Below are 17511 nucleotides of genomic sequence, written 5' to 3'. Positions count from 1 at the left end.
ACAATTCTTATAATTTGTGTTTTTTTCGGTCCAGAACATGTCAGAATCATAATACACCCAGCATTCCCCTTATTTTAACATTGGCATTCTAAGGAGACCAAATTTGGGCTGGATGCAATGCATAGTTCCAGAGAAATCCATACTCTGTCCCTGTTGGACTTGGAGGCTGCTGCTTACAGTGATGGATAGATGCGCCGATGGACTTTAACAATATGTGCTCATTATTTTCCTAGCCTAAATCATTGGCTCAGAATCTTATATTAGAACAAAGACCCTCATGGATTTTGGAGACTTCTATACCAGTCCTAGCTAGTACCGATGGGAGGGGGACTTGTAACTTGCTTCGAGCCTGGAATTTATGGCCAGGGCAATAAATCCTCTTCTACCATACATTCAGACACAAAGAAGCAAAGAGAGCCAGAGAGAGAAGGGGGGAGGGGGGGGTTAGCCCCCAGCATGGGCTGAAGGGCAACATCATATTATATTTCATACAATATCGTGACACCTCCCCCTTTTGGTCTGCGCTACGGAGGCAGAACCCCTTGGTATGCCTCCATGCGCACCTCAGTAGGTTCCTCCTGGCGGGACAGTCCATCTGCATTTCCATGCTCCTTGCCCGTTTTGTGTTCAATGGTGAAGTCAAACTGCTGAAGGCCAAGGCTCCAGCGTAGCAACCTGCCGTTGGTTCCACACATGGCGTTTAGCCAGCGCAGAGCATTGTGGTCGGTCACCACGGTGAAGGTGCGACCGTACAAGTAGGGCTGCAAGCGTTGCAGGGCCCAGACTATGGCCAGGCACTCCTGCTCGATGGTGGAGTAGGCCACTTCCCTCGGCAAAAGTTTCCGGCTCAGGTACAACACGGGGTGCTCTTGGTCCTCCGAGTCAACCTGGCTGAGTACAGCACCGAGGCCAAACTCGCTGGCATCAGTCTGTACCAAGAACGGTCGACTGCTGTCGACTGCTTGCAAAACAGGGGCGTTGCACAGTGCTGTTTTCAACGTCTGGAAGGCCCCCTCACAGCCGTCGTTCCAGTTGACGATGTGGGGTAGCTTCTTCTTGGTGAAGTCCGTCAAGGGTTTTGCCAAGCTACTATAGTGCTGTACGAAGCGCCTATAGTACCCTGCAGTGCCCAGGAAGGACATCACCTGTTTCTTGGTCCCGAGAGTGGGCCAGTTCACGTTCGCGCCCACTTTCTCAGGCTCTGGCTTTAGGGTGCCTCTGCCTACCCGGTGCCCCAGGTAGTGGACCTCCCTCATGCCCATCTGGCACTTTCCCGGCTTGATAGTCAGTCCTGCTTGGTGAATTCGCCTGAGCACCTCCTCGAGATGCTGCAGGTGTTCCTTCCAGGAGGGACTGAAGATGGCAATGTCATCCAAGTACACCACTGCGTACTTCTCCCGTCCCTGAAGCAGGAGGTTGACCATCCGCTGGAAAGTGGCTGGGGCATTCTTCATGCCGAAGGGCATGACCGTGGACTCGTACAGTCCAAAGGGTGTGATAAAGACAGACTTCTCCTGCGCCTCGGGGCTCAGGGGAATCTGCCAGTATCCTCGACTGAGATCCATTATTGTCAGGTATTTTGCGCCAGCTAACCTCTCAAGCAGCTCCTCGATACACGGCATTGGGTGCGCGTCAGAGGCTGTGATGGCGTTGAGCCCCCTGTAGTCCATGCAGAAGCGGGTGGTCCCGTCTTTTTTTGGCACGTGAACTAAAGGTGAGGCCCACGCGCTCTTTGACCGTCGAATCACCCCCAGCTGTAACATCTCATTGATCTCCTGGCGCATAACCTGCTGCACCTGGTCAGAGATTCGATAGGGTGTTCGCCGTAGTTGGGCGTGATTCCCGGTGTCCACCTCGTGGACTGCTAACTCAGTCCTCCCAGGTCGGTTGGAGAACACGACCTGGAAGGGTTCCAGTGTGGTTTGCAACTGCAACCGCTGGGGTTCAGTTAACGAGGCGCTTACCTCCACGTCGTCGATGGACCCACCGGCCTTGGCTTGGGCCAGCATGTCCAGGAGGGTGTCTTCCTCCCCGTCTTCGGGCAAGCTGCAGACCGGTAGGACGAAAGGTTCACGTTCGTGATGAGCCTTCATCATGTTGACGTGAAAGGTCTTTCGCCTACCCCGAGCGTGGTCAAGCGTGACCACGTAGGTGACCGGGTTGAGCTGTTGGTGGACAACATACGAGCCCTCCCAGGCTGCCTGAAGCTTATCCTTTGGTACGGGGACCAGCACCCACACCTTTTGACCCATGTGTTAGGTCCGCTCCCGGGCGTTCTGGTCGTACCAGTGCTTCTGGTCAGCCTGAGCCTGCGTCATGTTTTCATGTACCAACTGCGTCAAGGTCTGCGTCTTGTCAAAGAAGCGCATGACATACTCCACAATGGACACTTCAGAAGGGTTCAGCTCCTCTTCCCAGGATTCCCTTACCAACCCAAGGGGTCCCCGGACTCGCCTGCCATACAGGAGCTCAAAGGGGGAGAACCCTGTTGAGGCCTGCGGAACCTCTCGGTAAGCGAATAGCAGGTGTGGGAGGTACCGCTCCCAGTCGAGCCCTTGGGTCTCAACCAGCATGCGTAGCATCTGTTTGAGGGTACCATTGAAGCGTTCACACAAGCCATTGGTCTGTGGGTGATACGCACTCGATACCAAGAGCTTCACCTGCATTCTCTTACAGAGAGCCTCCATTAGGCGAGACATAAATTGGGTCCCTTGATCAGTAAACATCTCCCTGGGAAATCCTACACATGAAAAGATAGCCAACAGGGCATCCGCCACCTTATCTGCCCTAGTTGAAGACAGAGCTACTGCCTCTGGGTACCAGGTAGCGTAGTCTACCACAGTAAGGATGTATTGCTTTCCAGAGCTGCTGGAGATGGCCAGCGGGCCCACAATGTACACCGCGATTCTCTGGAAAGGCTCCTCTATCACTGGCAAAGGGATCAGGGGAGCCTTAAGAGCAGGCCCCGCCTTCCCCACTCTGACAGGTGATACATGAGCGGCAGTAGTTTGACACATCTGTCCCCATCTTAGGCCAATAGAAGTGTTGAGACAGCCAGGCCTTAGTTTTGCTGATCCCCAAGTGTCCAGCTAGCGGGATCTCTGTACACTGCTACCAAGGCGAAGCTGACCTGGCATTGGGGGCTACAACTAACCAAGGGGTGGAAGACATGGAGGAAGAGCTGCATGAAGTAGACCCCGTGCAGGCAGCCCGGGCAGATAATCGACAACAGCATCGACACTGGGTATGCTGAGTCTGGTTGGGACATTGTCTTTGCAGGTGGCCCAGCTGACGGCAGGTGTGACATCGCGCCCCAGGGGAACTGTGGTTGGCCGGGTTTCTAGCTGGTCCCCCTACAATCTTCGGTGGTTTGGGGCCCTCCAGGTCCATGGGCGGACCCCTAGGGAACATCTTTGATCTGGACAACTGAGGCCTCCTGGCGTCATGATGTTCATCGGCCAGACGAGCGGCTTTCTCAAGAGTCATTGGCCGTCTGTCCCGAAGCCATTCCTGTGTCTCGGGGTTTAGTCCATTAAAGAATCGTTCTAACAAAAAAAGCTGGAGGACGTCCTCCTTAGTGGTTGCTTGGCTCCCCTGTACCCACTGTAGTAGTGACCGCTGTAATTTACAGGCCCATTCAGCGTTGGTATCGGTTCCTCGTTTTATAAGTCCGCGGAACTTTTGGCGGTATGCCTCTGGTGTCAGCGCATACCGGGCCAAGATCACTTCTTTGATCCGCTCATAGTCCATACAGTCCTCATCAGGTACCGTGCGATAGGTGTCCGCTGCCCGGCCTGTCAGCTTGCTGGCCAGAATCTGAACCTGTTCCTCCGGCTTCACTTGATGAAGGGCACACTGCTGCTCAAAGTCCTGCAGAAAGCCATCAATGTCTTCCTCTGCCTCCCCCAACTGTCGGAAGGCATTATACTGGATCTTTTTTGTGGCTTAATGTTGAAGGTACCTGGGCGGAGGCCAGAGCTCCCCTTGCTCGCTGACTCTCCTCTCTCCGCTCTGCCATCTCCATCTTGGCCAGCTCCACTTTGGTCCGCTCTGCCATCTCTATCTTGGTTAGCTCTATCCTGATCCGCTCGGCCATCTCTTCCTTCAGATCAGTACGCACATCAGCCATCACCTCTCGTATGATCTCTACTGCAGGGTTTGGGCCATAGAACGCCAGTCTGTTCTTTACCTCCCTCTGGAATTCAGTCTCCTCCACGTTCACATTGGGGGGCGCTGCACTGTCGTGTTCCATGATGGCTGCTATCAAATCCGCTTTTGTTTTGTTGCTGGCGATTAACCCTCGGGCTTCCACCAGATCTTTTAATGTAGTCCTCTTTAACTTCTGGTAGTTGTCTTCCATTCCTTCCTTTGCTCCTGTAGAAGGGGTCTCACATCCCGCTGTCTGCCACCAGTGTAACGGGGTCTTCTGTGCTGTAGTACCTCTTTCAGCACCCCCCGTGTTTCAGGAGGTCCACTCTGCTTTTGCTAGATTCTGAATGAAGGACGCTGGCTGGAATTCCTTGATTACATGAGAGCTTATAAAAGCTGTCAGCTTCTCCACGTATTTCCAGTCTAAAAGAACACACTTTTTTCACAGCACACAGAATATATAACACAGATACACAGGGCAGGCCAATAGGAAAAGCAGGCCAGACATATTACAATAGCCGCAGGGGGCCGGAGCCTGCTGATATTTACTGTGGAGATTACAAAGGTGTGGGAGGTCAGAAGGAGAATATCTTGTCCCCTCTGCCAAGGGGCACAGCCTGTGGACTGATGCCTTTCACATGGAACCTATTATACATAATATATACCATATATTCTATAACATATTCTTGGTGCTAGGGGGTTCTGTAACAGAGTATTAGGAGGAGATATAGGGAGGATATATGGGGTAATAGGAGGAGATATATGAGGATATATGGAGTAATAGGAGATGATATAAGTAGGATATATGGAGTAATAGGAGATGATATAAGTAGATTATATGGGGCAATAGGAGGAGATATAGGGAGGATATATGGAGTAATAGGAGGAGATATAGGAGGATATATGGAGTAATAGGAGGAGATATAGGGAGGATATATGGAGTAATAGGGGGAGATATAGGGAGGATATATGGAGTAATAGGAGGAGATATAGGGAGGATATATGGAATAATAGGAGATAAGTAGGATATATGGGGTAATAGGAGGAGATATGGAGTAATAGCAGGAGATATAGGGGGATATATGGAGTAATAGGAGGAGATATAAGGAGGATATATGGAGTAATAGGAGGAGATATAGGAGGATATATGGAGTAATAGGAGGAGATATAGGGAGGATATATGGAGTAATAGGAGGAGATATAGGGAGGATATATGGAGTAATCGGAGGAGATATAGGAGGATATATGGAGTAATAGGAGGAGATATAGGGAGGATATATGGAGTAATAGGAGGAGATATAGGGGGATATATGGAGTAATAGGAGGAGATATAGGGAGGTGTAAAGCTGCAGTAGCATCGTACGCAGTGAAGAAGCAGTGACCCACAAATTCAAGCACAAAAGTCTCTTTTAATGTTTTTCTTCACAGCATTAAAGTCCGCTTCACATAAATGCATATAACTTCAGTGATCAGTTTACACCAGTTCAAAGTAATGCATATCACATGGCTTTAAATTTGCGGTCCCTAAACAGGCCAGACTTCCCTTGTCCAGTTTCCCTGGGCGACCGCACGCCTTCTCACAGTCTCTATACGTCTCCGTACACACAGCCTCATATGTTGCAGACACTACATACGCCAGCCCTCCTCTGACTAGTTCTCGTGAGTGTCCTGCATCGCTGTATCACAGTCTCTTTACAGACTCATTACTCACACAGTCGTACACAGTTCAGGATATCCTCCGGATAGCAGCCGGGCACCATATCCACCTGTTTGCAATCGTTGCACATGCTAGCCCTCTTTCGGGTACAGGACATCCACCTCTGGGCACAGGACTATCCACATCCGACTCCTCCAGGCACAGGACTGTCCACATCCGAGACCAGTACCATGGATGACTTGCATCTCTGTGTACACTGCGGGTGCCAGGCTATTCAGCTGCCCTGGGTGCTGGCTCTGCTGGCCTCCATGCACTCTGCAGACCAGCACACACCAGACTGACACTGATGTGCACCTCACACACCTGGCCTCACCTGGCCAGACACCTGATACACCCATGCCCCTTAGGCTGGTTTCACATTTGCGTTTTTTTGGGTGCGTTTTTGCGGTAAAAAACGCAAAAAAACGCATGGTGAAAAAACGCATGTAAACGCATGCAAACGCTGCGTTTTTTTGACGCATGCGTTTTTGCATGTGGTGTAAAAAACGCGGCGTTTTATTGCGTTTACATGCGTTTTTTCATGCGTTTGCGTTTTTTAAACGCATGCTGAGAAATGTGTGACAGCTGCCAATCATTAAAAAAAAGTAAAAAACCCACTATAAACAGAAATAGTTAGGGTTAGGGGTAGGGGTAGGGTTAGGGGTAGGGATCATAACCCTAACCCTAAAGAGATCCTAACCCTAACCCTACCCCTAACCCTAACCCTAACCCTACCCCTAACCCTAACCCTAAGGGATCCTAACCCTACCCCTACCCCTAACCCTAACCCTACCCCTAACCCTACCCCTAACCCTAAGGGATCCTAACCCTACCCCTAACCCTAACCCTACCCCTAACCATAAAGGGGTTAGGGTTAGGGGTAGGGTTAGGGGTAGGGTTAGGATCCCTTAGGGTTAGGGTTAGGGGTAGGGTTAGGGTTAGGGTTAGGGGTAGGGTTAGGATCCCTTAGGGTTAGGGGTAGGGGTAGGGTTAGGGTTAGGGTTAGGATCCCTTAGGGTTAGGGTTAGGGGTAGGGTTAGGGTTAGGGGTAGGGTTAGGATCCCTTTATCACCTTTACGTTGGGTGGTGGCATATTAGTGTGTTTTCAGTGTTTTTAATAAAAAAACGCATGCGTTTTTTAACGCAAAAAACGCATGCACCAAAAAACGCATGCGTCCCCATTGACTCCAATGCATTTTTTGACACAAAAAAAACGCATGAAAACGCATGCGTTTTTTTTGGTCCAAAAAACGCTTCTAAAAATACTACAAGTAGCATTTTAGAAAAAAAACGCATGCAGTAAAAAAACGCATGCGTTGCAAAACGCATACAAAAAAAACGCATGCGTTTTCAATGTTAAATATAGGAAAAAAAAACGCAGCAGACAAAAACGCAAGTGTGAAACCAGCCTTACTGCAGGGCTTTTAAACACACACAAACCTGTGGCCTCCAGCCACATGGAAAACCCGGACCGGAGATCCGTGACTCTCATGCACACCTATGGACTTCATCCGTCTGCATGCACATTCTGGGGAGAATAAACAGCGCCCCCTAGCTGTATCAGAGGCCACAGCCTCACAGAGGATATATGGAGTAATAGGAGGAGATATAGGAGGATATATGGAGTAATAGGAGGAGATATAGGGAGGATATATGGAGTAATAGGAGGAGATATAGGGGGATATATGGAGTAATAGGAGGAGATATAGGGGGATATATGGAGTAATAGGAGGAGATATAGGGAGGATATATGGAGTAATAGGAGGAGATATAGGGAGGATATATGGAGTAATAGGAGGAGATATAGGGAGGATATATGGAGTAATAGGAGGAGATATAGGGAGGATATATGGAGTAATAGGGGGAGATATATGAGGATATATGGAGTAATAGGAGATATAGGGAGGATATATGGAGTAATAGGAGGAGATATAGGGGGATATATGGAGTAATAGGAGGAGATATAGGAGGATATATGGAGTAATAGGAGGAGATATAGGAGGATATATGGAGTAATAGGAGGAGATATAGGGAGGATATATGGAGTAATAGGAGGAGATATAGGAGGATATATGGAGTAATAGGAGGAGATATAGGGAGGATATATGGAGTAATAGGAGGAGATATAGGGGGATATATGGAGTAATAGGAGGAGATATAGGGAGGTGTAAAGCTGCAGTAGCATCGTACGCAGTGAAGAAGCAGTGACCCACAAATTCAAGCACAAAAGTCTCTTTTAATGTTTTTCTTCACAGCATTAAAGTCCGCTTCACATAAATGCATATAACTTCAGTGATCAGTTTACACCAGTTCAAAGTAATGCATATCACATGGCTTTAGATTTGCGGTCCCTAAACAGGCCAGACTTCCCTTGTCCAGTTTCCCTGGGCGACCGCACGCCTTCTCACAGTCTCTATACGTCTCCGTACACACAGCCTCATATGTTGCAGACACTACATACGCCAGCCCTCCTCTGACTAGTTCTCGTGAGTGTCCTGCATCGCTGTATCACAGTCTCTTTACAGACTCATTACTCACACAGTCGTACACAGTTCAGAATATCCTCCGGATAGCAGCCGGGCACCATATCCACCTGTTTGCAATCGTTGCACATGCTAGCCCTCTTTCGGGTACAGGACATCCACCTCTGGGCACAGGACTATCCACATCCGACTCCTCCAGGCACAGGACTGTCCACATCCGAGACCAGTACCATGGATGACTTGCATCTCTGTGTACACTGCGGGTGCCAGGCTATTCAGCTGCCCTGGGTGCTGGCTCTGCTGGCCTCCATGCACTCTGCAGACCAGCACACACCAGACTGACACTGATGTGCACCTCACACACCTGGCCTCACCTGGCCAGACACCTGACACACCCATGCCCCTTACTGCAGGGCTTTTAAACACACACAAACCTGTGGCCTCCAGCCACATGGAAAACCCGGACCGGAGATCCGTGACTCTCATGCACACCTATGGACTTCATCCGTCTGCATGCACATTCTGGGGAGAACAAACAGCGCCCCCTAGCTGTATCAGAGGCCACAGCCTCACAGAGGATATATGGAGTAATAGGAGGAGATATAGGGAGGATATATGGAGTAATAGGAGGAGATATAGGGAGGATATATGGAGTAATAGGGGGAGATATAGGGGGATATATGGAGTAATAGGAGGAGATATAGGAGGATATATGGAGTAATAGGGGGAGATATAGAGAGGATATATGGAGTAATAGGAGGAGATATAGGAGGATATATGGAGTAATAGGAGGATATATAGGAGGATATATGGAGTAATAGGTGGAGATATAGGGGGATATATGGAGTAATAGGAGGAGATATAGGGAGGATATATGGAGTAATAGGAGGAGATATGGAGTAATAGGAGGAGATATAGGGAGGATATATGGAGTAATAGGAGGAGATATAGGGAGGATATATGGAGTAATAGGAGGAGATATGGAGTAATAGGAGGAGATATAGGGAGGATATATGGAGTAATAGGAGGAGATATGGAGTAATAGGAGGAGATATAGGGAGGATATATGGAGTAATAGGAGGAGATATGGAGTAATAGGAGGAGATATAGGAGGATATATGGAGTAATAGGAGGAGATATAGGGAGGATTTATGGAGTAATAGGAGGAGATATAGGAGGATATATGGAGTAATAGGAGGAGATATAGGGAGGATTTATGGAGTAATAGGAGGAGATATAGGAGGATATATGGAGTAATAGGAGGAGATATAGGGAGGATATATGGAGTAATAGGAGGAGATATAGGAGGATATATGGAGTAATAGGAGGAGATATAGGGAGGATATATGGAGTAATAGCGGGAGATATAAGAGGATATATGGAGCAATAGGAGGAGATATAGGAGGATATATTGGGTAATAGGGGGAGATATAGGATGATATATGGAGTAATAGGAGGAGATATAGGGAGGATATATGGAGTAATAGGAGGAGATATAGGAGGATATATGGAGTAATAGGAGGATATATAGGAGGATATATGGAGTAATAGGAGGAGATATAGGGAGGATATATGGAGTAATAGGAGGAGATATAGGGGGATATATGGAGTAATAGGAGGAGATATAGGGGGATATATGGAGTAATAGGAGGAGATATAGGAGGATATATGGAGTAATAGGAGGAGATATAGGAGGATATATGGAGTAATAGGAGGAGATATAGGGAGGATATATGGAGTAATAGGAGGAGATATAGGAGGATATATGGAGTAATAGGAGGAGATATAGGAGGATATATGGAGTAATAGGAGGAGATATAGGAGGATATATGGAGTAATAGGAGGAGATATAGGAGGATATATGGAGTAATAGGAGGAGATATAGGGAGGATATATGGAGTAATAGGAGGAGATATAGGGAGGATATATGGAGTAATAGGAGGAGATATAGGAGGATATATGGAGTAATAGGAGGAGATATAGGAGGATATATGGAGTAATAGGAGGAGATATAGGGAGGATATATGGAGTAATAGGAGGAGATATAGGGAGGATATATGGAGTAATAGGAGGAGATATAGGGAGGATATATGGAGTAATAGGAGGAGATATAGGAGGATATATGGAGTAATAGGAGGAGATATAGGAGGATATATGGGGTAATAGGAGGAGATATAGGAGGATATATGGAGTAATAGGAGGAGATATAGGAGGATATATGGAGTAATAGGAGGAGATATAGGAGGATATATGTAGTAATAGGGGGAGATATAGGGGGATATATGGAGTAATAGGAGGAGATATAGGGGGATATATGTAGTAATAGGGGGAGATATAGGGGGATATATGGAGTAATAGGAGGAGATATAGGAGGATATATGGAGTAATAGGAGGAGATATAGGAGGATATATGGAGTAATAGGAGGAGATATAGGAGGATATATGTAGTAATAGGGGGAGATATAGGGGGATATATGGAGTAATAGGAGGAGATATAGGAGGATATATGGAGTAATAGGAGGAGATATAGGAGGATATATGGAGTAATAGGAGGAGATATAGGAGGATATATGTAGTAATAGGGGGAGATATAGGGGGATATATGGAGTAATAGGAGGAGATATAGGGGGATATATGGAGTAATAGGAGGAGATATAGGAGGATATATGGAGTAATAGGAGGAGATATAGGAGGATATATGGAGTAATAGGAGGAGATATAGGAGGATATATGGAGTAATAGGAGGAGATATAGGATGATATATGGAGTAATAGGAGGAGATATAGGGGGATATATGGAGTAATAGGAGGAGATATAGGAGGATATATGGAGTAATAGGAGGAGATATAGGGAGGATATATGGAGTAATAGGAGGAGATATAGGGAGGATATATGGAGTAATAGGAGGAGATATAGGGAGGATATATGGAGTAATAGGAGGAGATATAGGGAGGATATATGGAGTAATAGGAGGAGATATAGGAGGATATATGGAGTAATAGGAGGAGATATAGGAGGATATATGGAGTAATAGGAGGAGATATAGGAGGATATATGGAGTAATAGGAGGAGATATAGGAGGATATATGGAGTAATAGGAGGAGATATAGGAGGATATATGGGGTAATAGGAGGAGATATAGGATGATATATGGAGTAATAGGAGGAGATATAGGAGGATATATGGGGTAATAGGAGGAGATATAGGATGATATATGGAGTAATAGGAGGAGATATAGGAGGATATATGGGGTAATAGGAGGAGATATAGGAGGATATATGGAGTAATAGGAGGAGATATAGGGGGATATATGGAGTAATAGGAGGAGATATAGGGAGGATATATGGAGTAATAGGAGGAGATATAGGGAGGATATATGGAGTAATAGGAGGAGATATAGGGAGGATATATGGAGTAATAGGAGGAGATATAGGGAGGATATATGGAGTAATAGGAGGAGATATAGGGAGGATATATGGAGTAATAGGAGGAGATATAGGAGGATATATGGAGTAATAGGAGGAGATATAGGGAGGATATATGGAGTAATAGGAGGAGATATAGGGAGGATATATGGAGTAATAGGAGGAGATATAGGAGGATATATGGAGTAATAGGAGGAGATATAGGAGGATATATGGAGTAATAGGAGGAGATATAGGGAGGATATATGGAGTAATAGGAGGAGATATAGGAGAATATATGGAGTAATAGGAGGAGATATAGGAGGATATATGGAGTAATAGGAGGAGATATAGGGAGGATATATGGAGTAATAGGAGGAGATATAGGGGGATATATGGAGTAATAGGAGGAGATATAGGGGGATATATGGAGTAATAGGAGGAGATATAGGAGGATATATGGAGTAATAGGAGGAGATATAGGAGGATATATGGAGTAATAGGGGGAGATATAGGGAGGATATATGGAGTAATAGGAGGAGATATAGGGGGATATATGGAGTAATAGGAGGAGATATAGGGGGATATATGGAGTAATAGGAGGAGATATAGGAGGATATATGGAGTAATAGGAGGAGATATAGGAGGATATATGGAGTAATAGGGGGAGATATAGGGAGGATATATGGAGTAATAGGAGGAGATATAGGAGGATATATGGAGTAATAGGAGGAGATATAGGAGGATATATGGAGTAATAGGAGGAGATATAGGGAGGATATATGGAGTAATAGGAGGAGATATAGGAGGATATATGGAGTAATAGGAGGAGATATAGGAGGATATATGGAGTAATAGGAGGAGATATAGGGAGGATATATGGAGTAATAGGAGGAGATATAGGGGGATATATGGAGTAATAGGAGGAGATATAGGAGGATATATGGAGTAATAGGAGGAGATATAGGAGGATATATGGAGTAATAGGGGGAGATATAGGGAGGATATATGGAGTAATAGGAGGAGATATAGGAGGATATATGGAGTAATAGGAGGAGATATAGGAGGATATATGGAGTAATAGGAGGAGATATAGGGGGATATATGGAGTAATAGAAGGAGATATAGGAGGATATATGGAGTAATAGGAGGAGATATAGGAGGATATATGGAGTAATAGGAGGAGATATAGGAGGATATATGGAGTAATAGGAGGAGATATAGGGAGGATATATGGAGTAATAGGAGGAGATATAGGAGGATATATGGAGTAATAGGAGGAGATATAGGGAGGATATATGGAGTAATAGGAGGAGATATAGGGAGGATATATGGAGTAATAGGAGGAGATATAGGGAGGATATATGGAGTAATAGGAGGAGATATAGGGAGGATATATGGAGTAATAGGAGGAGATATAGGGAGGATATATGGAGTAATAGGAGGAGATATAGGGAGGATATATGGAGTAATAGGAGGAGATATAGGAGGATATATGGAGTAATAGGAGGAGATATAGGGAGGATATATGGAGTAATAGGAGGAGATATAGGGAGGATATATGGAGTAATAGGAGGAGATATAGGAGGATATATGGAGTAATAGGAGGAGATATAGGAAGGATATATGGAGTAATAGGAGGAGATATAGGAGGATATATGGAGTAATAGGAGGAGATATAGGAGGATATATGGAGTAATAGGAGGAGATATAGGGAGGATATATGGAGTAATAGGAGGAGATATAGGGGGATATATGGAGTAATAGGAGGAGATATAGGGGGATATATCGAGTAATAGGAGGAGATATAGGAGGATATATGGAGTAATAGGAGGAGATATAGGGGGATATATGGAGTAATAGGAGGAGATATAGGAGGATATATGGAGTAATAGGGGGAGATATAGGAGGATATATGGGGTAATAGGAGGAGATATAAGAGGATATATGGAGTAATAGGAGGAGATATAGGGAGGATATATGGAGTAATAGGAGGAGATATAGGAGGATATATGGAGTAATAGGAGGAGATATAGGAGGATATATGGAGTAATAGGAGGAGATATAGGAGGATATATGGAGTAATAGGAGGAGATATAGGGGGATATATGGAGTAATAGGGGGAGATATAGGAGGATATATGGGGTAATAGGAGGAGATATAGGGAGGATATATGGAGTAATAGGAGGAGATATAGGGGGATATATGGAGTAATAGGGGGAGATATAGGAGGATATATGGGGTAATAGGAGGAGATATAGGGAGGATATATGGAGTAATAGGAGGAGATATAGGGGGATATATGGAGTAATAGGAGGAGATATAGGGGGATATATGGAGTAATAGGAGGAGATATAGGAGGATATATGGAGTAATAGGAGGAGATATAGGGGGATATATGGAGTAATAGGGGGAGATATAGGAGGATATATGGAGTAATAGGAGGAGATATAGGGAGGATATATGGAGTAATAGGAGGAGATATAGGGAGGATATATGGAGTAATAGGAGGAGATATAGGGAGGATATATGGAGTAATAGGAGGAGATATAGGGGGATATATGGAGTAATAGGAGGAGATATAGGGGGATATATGGAGTAATAGGGGGAGATATAGGAGGATATATGGAGTAATAGGAGGAGATATAGGGAGGATATATGGAGTAATAGGAGGAGATATAGGGAGGATATATGGAGTAATAGGAGGAGATATAGGGAGGATATATGGAGTAATAGGAGGAGATATAGGGGGATATATGGAGTAATAGGAGGAGATATAGGGGGATACATGGAGTAATAGGAGGAGATATAGGAGGATATATGGAGTAATAGGAGGAGATATAGGAGGATATATGGAGTAATAGGAGGAGATATAGGAGGATATATGGGGCAACAGGGGGAGATATAGGGGGATATATGGAGTAATCAATGATGGTTGCAATAGTAAGAAGATTTTGACCAGGATAAAGCATGTTAGGAGATATTAGAAGCAGGGAGGTGAGGTGTAGATATTGGGGAGATACAGGTTGGTGGATTAGTATGTCAGGTGTATACAGTGTAGTACATGCCGTATATAATTGTGCTTAGATTATGGGAGTGCTGGGAGATTGGGTATAAAGCTGTAAGACAGGAATTATTTACCTTGTTCCCGGATAGTACTCTACATGCCGTAGTTTCTTTTTCTCAGAGTCTTCTGAAATCCGGAGCGGAGGGGATGGGAATACTTGGCAGATGTTTATATTTTTCCCAGCATCCCAAGTTCCCTGCGAGATTTCCCTGAATATTTCTGTACTCCCCACATGAGCCTCTTCTAGTCTACAGCCTTATCATTCTGTGTTTCTCAGCTCACTGGGTCGCATCAGCCGTCTTTGCACTGGAGGCTTTTCGCCTTTTATTAAAAGTTTCAGACTCTTTCTTATGAAACCACGTATCAGCAAATATGCAAAAAACAGGAAACCATTACTGCTACGTCTCCCTGCATATTTGCCTCTATTTATCTTCTCATTATAGTGATAGTTTCTCTTCATAAACCACAATTCTGCTGAATCCAGGTGTCTATAGAGCAAGTGAGGAGGGTCATCTGACACTCAACAATCCATTATTTAATTGTTCACTTCTGTTGCCACTAGAGGGAGCTTGGGAGCTTACTGCAGACTGGAGCTGTTAAAGTCTGTATGTAGTGAGCTCCCCCTAGTGGTGGCTGCTGGGAGCCAGAATGTTATCATTCAGCTCTATGATTTCATCAAAGGAAACAGGATTTGTACGCTGAGCTTTGACCACTATAAACATATATTATGAAATTCATCATCACAGAATATTTTACCTCTTTGGATAACTAAATGATGATGTTCTCTGGACAGCCAAGGGGAGTAAGAAAGAGATAGGAAATTAATAATTGATAAAAATGTGGACACGTTGTACTAAAATGTAACAGGAGGCAATAAGTAATGCAAAACCTTCAAAAAGTACTTGATAAAAAAGTAACCCTTTAATCCCTTACTGAGTTACTGTTTCTATCTGACTGATTTGTGCATAAGACAAACAGGGCTAACAAAAAGCAACTAACATAGAAAACTCTCACCGAAGGTAGAGACGAATATAGGAAGGGGTAGGTATGTGCAAATCAAATGGGAATAGAAGAATAAGGAAAGCATACACACAAAAAGAGCATACAACTTTCTCCAGCAGCAACAAAAATCTCTAACTCCAGCACACCAACTCCAGCTAACCAGGAAGTAATGTTTCACTCACACAGAAGAGAAGGTCTGGCCAGATTTTAGAGAGAGTGGAAATGAGCAGGTCAGGAGCAGCTGTGAGATGGAGCTGCATGACACTAACCAGCACAGAAAGGGTCATTAACTTCTTCAGCACCAAAGGAAATGAAATCCATTTAATATGGGGAAGAAAACACACAGGCTAAATGGAAGACTTGAGCTTCACAATACGTAATGATTTCCCAACCTCAGATCTCCCATGAGGACGTGACACACTCGTGACAATATTTTTTTTTATAGACAGACATTTGAGGTCTGGAAAGACTGACACTACCAATTCCGCCACTGCCTCCAATTTTTTAGAGACTGACGCTACCAATCCCAACTCTGCCACCAATTTATTAGGGACTGAAGCTACCAATCCTGCCACTGCCTCCAATTTATCAGGGACTGACACTATTAATCCCGACAATGCCTCCAATTTGTTAGGGACTGACGCTACCAATCCCAACGCTGCCATTAATTTGTTAGGGACTGACACTACCAATCCCACCACTGCCACCAATTTGTCAGGGACTGACGCTACCAATCCCACCGCTGCCATTAATTTGATAGGGACTGACGCTACCAATCCCACCGCTGCCATTAATTTGTCAGGGACTGACACTACCAATCCCGCCACTGTCTCCAATTTGTTAGGGACTGACACTACCAATCCCGCCACTGCCTCCAATTTGTTAGGGACTGACGCTACCAATCCCACCGCTGCCATTAATTTCTCAGGGACTGACACTACCAATCCCGCCACTGCCTCCAATTTGTTAGGGACTGACACTACCAATCCCACCACTGCCTCCAATTTTTTAGGGACTGACGCTACCAATCCCACCGCTGCCATTTATTTGTCAGGGACTGACGCTACCAATCCCACTGCTGCCATTTATTTGTCAGAGACTGACACTACCAATCCCACCACTGCCTCAAATTTCCAGGACCATCACACAATTGACTAGATGGTGCAGCGACTATTATTGCCCTTGGACATATTTTCTCAGAAATAGTGAAGCAGAAAACCAAAGTGATATAGTGAACTTGTGAAATCATACCAAATGTTGGTGCTGTCAGTGACTAGCATGGGGAGTGTTTTCATCAGAAAATTCCTATGATGGAACGAGGGTAAAAAGACAAATGGAGCCTCAGAATGTTGACTGACTATTGCTAGACCATGAAGACAGACATCTCGGAAGCAAATTATCTCTGTAAATCATCTTCAAAAATGTTCTAGGTAAGCTGTATTTCATATAATGTTGACTATATAAGTATTTATTTTTTAATATTTCCATAAAACTTGAAATGTGTATCACAAAAAAAACCCTAGTGGAGGCTGTGACTTGTAGCTTTAGCTGTTGCCTACAATGATGCAAGCTGTGGGTTTGAATCCTGAAGAGACCAGATCTCAAGAAGAGAGAATTACTTAATTTAAGTGTGTGCAGAGAAGAGAAATGCTGGTCTTGCCCACTGAGAAGGACAAGATATGGAGCAATGAAGACGGCAGGAGAGAAAAC

The 17511-nt window shown here is 45.0% G+C and overlaps 1 protein-coding gene across 2 annotated transcripts in view; it reads right to left on the bottom strand.

Moving 5' to 3' along the window:
• Positions 1-15141, bottom strand: part of LOC138677169 (limbic system-associated membrane protein-like) — a 64112-nt gene extending 48971 nt beyond the window's left edge. The window contains exon 1 of one of the 2 annotated variants that reach the window (XM_069767082.1): positions 14874-15141. The gene's annotated coding sequence lies outside the window, so the exon portion shown is untranslated. The remainder of the gene's footprint in view (positions 1-14873) is intronic. The other variant, XM_069767083.1, reaches the window with a different exon arrangement.
• Positions 15142-17511: the final 2370 nt, after the last annotated feature.

This window comes from Ranitomeya imitator, chromosome 4, assembly GCF_032444005.1.
Source record: "Ranitomeya imitator isolate aRanImi1 chromosome 4, aRanImi1.pri, whole genome shotgun sequence".
Taxonomy (NCBI): Eukaryota; Metazoa; Chordata; class Amphibia; order Anura; family Dendrobatidae; genus Ranitomeya; species Ranitomeya imitator.
The sequence above is the reverse complement of the archived record's forward strand: the minus strand, read 5'-3'. Positions and strand labels throughout refer to the sequence as shown.